General features: G+C 37.0%; 1 pseudogene; it reads right to left on the reverse strand.

The window, feature by feature from the left end:
• Nucleotides 1–914: 914 nt before the first annotated feature.
• Nucleotides 915–1085, reverse strand: LOC116668476 (annotated as a pseudogene).
• Nucleotides 1086–8201: the final 7116 nt, after the last annotated feature.

Here is an 8201-nt window from a genome sequence, read left to right on the forward strand (position 1 = left end):
TCTGTAAAGAAATTGGAAAGTTGGACTTCATCAAAATTAAAAACCTTTGCTTCATGCAAGATCCTGTTATGACAATGAAAAGACAAGCCACTAAATGGGAGAAAATATTTTCAAAGTACAGATCTGGTAAATAACTCACTTGAAGAACATATAGAAAACTCCCTAAACTGGAAAGTAAAAAGCCAAACAGTCCAATTAGAAAGTGAGCAAGAGTAGAACATGTCACCAAAGAAGACATATAAAGGGCAAATAAACACATGAAAACATGTTAACATTATGAGCCATTAGAGACATGGAAATTAAAACCATCATGAGATATACTAGAAGTGAGAAAGGAAATCCTTGCCTTGCTCCCAGTTCTTAGGAGAAAAATATTCCATTTCTCACCATTAGATATTATGTTAGCTGCAAGTGTTTTGCTGGCATTAATTCATATGATCACAAGATTTTTCTTCTTTATCTTATTGATACAGTAGATTACACTGATGATTTTCTTTTCTTTTTGTTTAAATAGTATTATTTAGTTATTTTTTAATTTTGACAGAGGGGGAGTTAAATTAGGTTTATTTATTTTTGGAGGAGGTACTGGGGATAGAACTCAGGACCTTGTGCATGCTAAGCATGCACTCTACCACTTGAGCTATATACCCTCCCCTCTACTGATTGATTTTCAAAGGTTGAACCAGCTTTGCATACCAGGTCATGGTATATAATTCTTTTTATATATCAATTTTATTGATTTGATGTGCTCAAATTCTCTTGAGGATTCTTTTTTTGTGTGTGTTCATGAGAAATATTGGCCTGTAAATTTCTTTTTGTGGGGGAGGTTTTTAAAGTTTTTTTTTATATACAAAGAGCTAGCATTGCTTCCACATAAGGTAGATGTCCTCAACGACCCATTCAGGGGCATTCACTTAGCTCAACTTAATGAAGTCAATATCCTTTGGGTACTGATGGAAACACTGGCTGCACATACTGAGGCTGTATTGCCATATCAGACCAAGCAGCTTTGAGCAGGTGCGGCAAGAGCAAGAACCCTGGCTGAATTGTCTCTGATAGCTCCAGTACGGCTATTGGTGACGCATCTTGCTTTCTCAGATGCAACGAGGCAAAAGACTGTAATTTTATTTTCTTGCAATGTTTTTATCTGATTTTTGTATTAAGGTAATGCCAGCCTCATAGAATGAGGTAGGGAATATTTACTCTATTTCTATTTTCTGGATGTGATTGTGGAGATCTGATATTATTTCTTCACTAAATATTTAGTGGAATTAATGAGTGAAACCATCTGGGCTTCATGATTTATGTTTTGGAATATCATTAATTTTTGATCTAATTTCTCTGTTGGATATATGCCTATTTAGGTTATCTAATTTTTTGTGTGTGAGTTTTGGTACTTTGTATCTTTCAAGGAATTGGTCCATTTCAACTTAAGTAATAAAATTTGTGGCCCCCAGATTTGTACATAGTGTTATCTTATCCATTTAAATTGCTTTTTCATTTCTTATATTGATAATTTGTATCTTCGATCTACTTTCTTGGTTAGCATGGCTAATGGTTTATTAATTTCACTGATATTTTCACAAAATTAGGTTTGGTTTTCTTAACTTTATCAGCTGATTTCCTGTTTTCAATTTCATTTATTTTTTTAAACTGTAAAAAGTTTTTAGATTTTATTTTTTCTTCCAGTTTTATTGAGATACAATTGATGTATAGCATTGTATACGTTTAAGATGTATACCGAAAGTATTAGACTTCTATATATCATGAAATGATTATCACAATACCATCATGTCATATAGATACAAATTAAAGAACTAGAACTTTTTTAAAAAAAATGGAACTCATAGGATTTATTCTTTTGACAACTTCCATATGTAACATACAGCAGTATTAATTGTATTTATCATGCTGTGCATTATATCCCTAAGTACCTGTTTATATTATAACTGGAAGTTTGTACTTTTTGACTGCCGTATACAGTTCCTCCTCCCACCCCTCATCACCTCACATAGTCACAAATTTGTTCTCTTTTTCTATGAGTTTGTTTATTTGTTATTGAAGTATAATTGATTTACACCACTTTGCAAGTTCTTGTTACACAACATAGTGACTTGATATTGCTATACATTTCAAAATGAGCACCATGATAAGTCTAGTTAAGACATGTTATGATACAAAGATATTACATATTTATTGACTATATTGCCCACACTGTACATTTCATACACCTTAATTGTTTATTTTGCAACTGGAGTTCTGAACTTCAAAATCTCCTTCACTTGTTTCTTTTCTCCACCTACCCTCCTCCTCTCTGGCAACACTTGTTTTTTCTCTGTATCTACAACTCTGTTTCTGTCTTGTTATATTTGTTCATTATTTTTTTTTTTTTTAGATTCCACATATAAGTGAACTCATACAAATTTATCTTTCTCTGTCTGACTTATTTCACTTAGCCTAATAGCCTGTAGGTCCATCCATGTTGTCACCAGTGGCAAGACTTCATTCCTTATTATGGATGAGTAATATTCTATCATATATCATATATATGCCACATCTTTTTACTCATTAACTTTATTGATGGTCATTTGGATTGCTTCCACAGCTTCCTGTTCTAAATAATGCTGCAATAAACATAGGGGGTGCATATATCTTTCCTTCTAGGTGTTTTTGTTTTCTTTGGATAAATATCCAGGAGTAGAATTGCTGGATCATATATAGTACATCAATTTCCAAGTTTTTGGGGAATCTTCATACTATTTTCTATAGTGACTGCTCCAATTTACACTCCCACCAACAATACATGAGAGTTCCCTCTTGTCTGCATCTTCAACAACACTTGTTATTTTCGTCTTTTTGGTAATAGCCATTCTGACAGGTGTGAGGTCAATCTTATTGTGGTTTTGATTTGCATTTCCCTAGTGATTGGAGTTGTTGAGCTCTTTTCCATGTGCCTATTGACCTTCTGTATGTCTTCTTTGGAGATACGTTTATTTGGGTCCTCTGCCCATTTTTACCCAGGTTATTTGGGATTTTTTTTGATGTTGAGTTGTATGTGTTCTTTGCATATTTTGGTTTTTAACCCTTTATTAAATATATCCGATGCACATATCTTCTTCTGTTCAATAGGCAGCCTTTTGGTTTTGTTGACAGTTTCCTTGGCTGTGCAAACACTTTTCAGTTTTATGTAGTTCCATTTGCTTATTTTTGCTTTTGTTTCTCTTGCCTAAGGAGATCACAAAAAAAGTCTTGCTAAGACAGATGCCAAAAAGCATACTGCCTATGTTTTCTTCCAGGAGTTTTATGGACTCAGGTATCACATTTATGTCTTTAGTCTATTTTGAATTTACTTTTGTGCATGGTATGAAAGAGTAGTGTCATTTTATTCCTTTGCATGTACTTGCCCAGTTTTCCAAACAATGTTTATTGAAAATGCTGCCTTATCCTTATTGTAAATTTTTGCCTCCTTTGTTGTAGACTGATTGTTCATATAATTGTGGGTTCCTTTCTGGGCTCTCTATTCTGTTCCTTTAATCTATGAGTCTGTTTTTGTGCCAGTACCATACTGTTTTGATGACTATAGGTTTGTAGTATAGTTTTAAAACAGGGAGCATTGTATCCCCAGTTTTGTTCTTCTTTCTCAAGCTATCCAGGGTCATTTGTGTTTCCATACAATTTTTAGAATTATATGTTCTAGTTCTGTGAAGAATGCCATTGGTATTTTGATAGGGATTGAATTGAATCTGTGGATTTCTTTTGGCAGTGTGGTCATTTTATTAGTATTAATTTTCCTAATCCATGAACACAGTATATTTTCCTGTCTGTTTGTGTTATCTTCAATTTCTTTTCATCAATGTCTTATATTTTTCTAAGTACAGAACTTTTACCTACTTAGAGTAATTCCTAGGTATTTTATTCTTTTTGATGTGATTGTAAATGGAATTGTTTTAATTTCTCTTTCTGATAGTTTGTTGTTAGTGTATATAAATGTATATAACCCACAGATTTCTGTGGGTTAATTTTGTATCCTACAGCTTTACTGAATTCATTGTTGAGCTCTAATAGTTTTTTTGTGGTGTCTTGAGGATTTTCTATGTATAGTAACATGTCTTCTGCAAATGGCTACAGTTTTACTTCTTCCTTTCCAATTTGGGTTCCTTTTATTTCTTTTTGCTTTTTCTGATTGCTGTGGCTAGGACTTCCAATATATATTGACTAAAAGTGGTAAGAGTGGGCATATGTGTCTTGTTCCTGACCTTAGAGGAAATACTTTCAACTTTTCACTATTGAGTATGATGTTAGAGGTGGGCTTGCCATATATGGCCTTTATTATGTTGCAGTATGGTCCCTCTATAGCCACACTGTTGAGAGTTTTGATCATAAGTGAACGTTGAATTTTGTCAAAAGCATTTTGTCTTCTTTGACTTGTTAATGTGGTGTATCACATTGAATGATTTGTGAATATTCTTGCATCCCTAGAAAAAAGCCCACTGGATTATGGTGTATGATCCTTTAAATGTACTGTTGAATTCAGTTTGCTAATATTTTGTTGAGAACTTTTTCATCTATGTTTATCAGTGATATTGGCTTATTATTTTGTTGTGTGTGTTGGTGATATTTTTGTTTGGTTTTGGTATCAGGGTAATGCTGGCCTCATAGAATGAGTTTGAAAGGATTCATTCCTTTGCAATTGTTTGGAGTAGTTTGAGAAGGATAACGGTTAACTCTTCTCTTAATGTTTATCTGTGAAGCCATCTGGTCCTGACCTTTTTGTTTTTCTCTTGGGAATTTTTTTTTTAATTATTATTACTGATTCAATTTCATTACTGGCAGTTGGTTTGTTCATGTTTTCTGTTTTTTCCTGGTTCAGTCTTGGGAGGTTGTACATTTTAGGAATTTGTCCATTTATTTCTAGGTTGTTCAGTTTACTGGTATATAATTTTTCAGTAGTAATTTCTTAAGATCCTTTGTATTTCTGTGGTTTTGGTTGTAACTTCTGCTTTTTCATTTTTTATTTTATTGATTTGGGCCCTCTTTTTTTCTTGGTGAGTCTGGCTTAAGGTTTACCAATTTTGTTTATCTTTTCAAAGAACCAAATTTTAGTTTGATCATTTCTATTTGTTTTTTAGTCTCTTCTTTATTTATGCTTTGATTTTTATTATTTTTTTCCTTCTACTAGCTTACGGTCTAGATTGTTCTTCTTTTTCTAATTCCTTTAGGTGCAAGGTTAGATTATTTAAGATTTTTATTGTTTTCTGAGGTAGGCTTGTATAACTACTATAAATTTCCCTCTTAGAACTGCTTTTGCTGCATTCTACAGATTTTCGATCACTGTGTTTTCATTTTCATTTGTCTCTAGGCATTTTTAAATTTCTTCTTTTATTTCTTTATTGATCAGTTGGTTGTTGTATTCTTAATCTCTGTTTGGTTCTCATTTATATTTTCTATGCTTTGTTAAAAACTTCTAACTTCTTACTCTGTTCATTCAATTGTCTCCCCAGTTCTTTGATCACCTTTATGATCATTAACTTGAACTCTTTATCTCATAGATTGACTATCTTCACTTCTCTTTGTTCTTCTTCTGGAGTTTAATCTATTCCTTCCTTTAGAACTTGTTCCTCTGTCACCTTATTTTCCCTAATTTGCTGTTTTTATTAGTATGAATTTGGTAGGTTTTTTACATTTCCTGACCTTGGAGAGATGTTCTTCTTTTTGGAGACACCCTGTCTTGGTAGCACTCTCCCCTGTGGTCACCAGACCTTCATGCTCTAGGGATGCTCCCTATGTGGGCTGTGAGTCCTTCTATTGCAGCAGGCTGACTATTGGGTGTGGTGGTCTGGTAAGTGTGAATGGCTCCCTAGTCAAGTTGGTACCAGGTCTTGCCTTATGCAGAGGCTGCTGGCTGCTGGTGGGCAGAGCTGGGTAATAAGGCTGTTAGCTGAAGGTTCCCCTGTGATTTCCTGTGGGTAATGTTGTCTCACTAGTGGGTGAATCCATGTTCTGGGGCTGGTGGTCATTGGTCTGATAATCCTGGATCTAGTACTGGCTTGCTGATGAGAAGAACTGGTTCCTGACAAGGCCAGCTTGTGGAATTTGGGGTATCCCTAAAGCAAGTATTGGTCACCTGGTGAGTAGGGCTAGATCCTTGAGGTAGCTTACTGAGGAATCCAAGGTAGCCCAGAAGTGGTGTCCACCTGCTGGTGAATGAGGCTGAAGCTCAAGGGGTCCTGGGGCTGGAGTTTTCTCTCTGGCGGATGAGCCTGATCCCAGGGTTTCTGGCATTGGGCCCTGGGGGATCCCAGGGCTAGTGCCAGTGCACTGGGGTCCTGGTTTCCCTGGTGGACGGGGACAGGTCCTGGGTGGAGGTGGGTGCAAGTTGTCTGAAAACAGCAGGCCTGCTGGTGGCTGGGGCTGTGTCTTTGTCTAGGTTGTTGCCTGGCCTGAGGCATCCCAGTACTAGTCTCGACAGGCTGGTGAATGGGGTTGTGTCCTGGCACCAATACACTAGAAGGAGGATTTCAAAATGATGATTGCCAGCACCGTTCCTTGTGGTGGAACAAGTTCCCCAAAATGGCTGCTGCCTGCCTCTGAACCTCCAGGGTGATCTTCAGTTGCCTCCTGCCTCTCTGGGAGGCTCTCCAAGGTAAATGAGTGTGTCTGACCCAGGCTCCTTTCAAATCACTTCTTCTACATTGATCCCAGAGCATGTAAAATTTTTTTATGTGCCTTTTAGGAGTGAAAGGCACACTGGCTCCCCCCAGATTTATCCCTGCTGGCCTTCAAAGTCAGGTTTTCTGATGGCTTATCTGACCAGTGCAGGACCCCTGGGCTGGGGAACCCAGTGTGGTGCTCAGAGCCCTCACTCCTTGGGGAGAACCTGTGCAGGTGTAATTATTTTCCCCTTTATAGGTTGCTCTCTCAGTGGTGGGGTCTTGAGTAAACTACATCTCTGCCCTCCTACCCATCTCGTGGTTCCTTCTCTGTATCTTTAGTTGTAGAAGATCTTTTCTGCTAGTTCTCTGGTTTTTCTCATCAATAGTTGCTCTGTAAATAGTTGTAATTTTGGTGTGCCTGTGAGAGGAGGTGAGCTCAGGGTCTTCCTGCTCCTCCATCTTGGCCACTCCCCTCTCAACTTTATTGATTTTTGCTCTAATTTTCATTATTTCTTTTCCTCTGCATGATTTAGGCTAAAACTGGTGAAATCATTTATTTTTTTAAACTACTCTTGGGTCTTGGCTCTGTGACTTGCATGAGGGTTTCTGCAGTGGCATACCTCCGTTCAGCCTCTCCCACCCCCCACCCTCGGCCCCTGATCCTTCCCCTGGCTGCAGCCTTTTAATATTTTCCTTGTTGACTATTTTTTCTCCCTACTTTACTAAGATTAGAAAGTTGAAGGGGCATGGAATGGGGAGGATTTCCTTTCCCAGCAGGGATAAAGCTTTAGAATTATGCTCTGACAAAGTTCTTTCCTCTGGAGAGTAGGCTTTTTTTTTTTTTTTTTTTTAATAGAGAAAGCTTCGGAAATGGTCTACAACATTACTCTTCCTCTCCCTCCTTCCAGAGCCTTGAGGCATTTTGAGAATTTGGTGGAGCTCCTGGAGGATGTTTCCATGAAAGTGAGGATGCCCTCCTTTGACTGTGCCACCAGGAGTTTCTCATTCTCACTCTAGTCCACACCCAACCTCCATCAATTCGTTAACAATTAGCCTTGAAGAGTTTCTACCATTTTATGGCTAGATTGGCTTCTGTTCCAGATATATAGCTCTTGGTCGATGGTATCTTTATGATTTTGCTTGTCTTTCCAGATTTCAGGGTGGCAGCTTGTCCAACAATCTCAGTTCTCTTATTAGTTAAAGAGCAATAATTGATTTTCAGTTTGTCCAGATTTTCTTGTTGTAAGAACAGGAGTTAAAACTTCCCATTTCTTTATGTCTTGGAGCTAAAACCAATCCATCCACCGTATTTACCTTTAAATGTATCCATATTTAATATTAAATCTATTCTTTTGGAAAGATGTTTACTGCCAGGAAGAAAATGACTGTCTTGGATAACTGGTTTCCTACTGTTTGAGAACTTAGCCTGTTGCATAACCTAGAGTTTCAGACGTCCAGGGTGTTCTTTGTCCTTGCTAACTGCCCTATCTATCACTCTTCATTTTTATTAATAGAAACCATATTCTTAGCTTCCTAGTTCATAAATAC

The sequence above is a fragment of the Camelus ferus genome, chromosome 14, assembly GCF_009834535.1.
Source record: "Camelus ferus isolate YT-003-E chromosome 14, BCGSAC_Cfer_1.0, whole genome shotgun sequence".
Lineage (NCBI taxonomy): Eukaryota > Metazoa > Chordata > Mammalia > Artiodactyla > Camelidae > Camelus > Camelus ferus.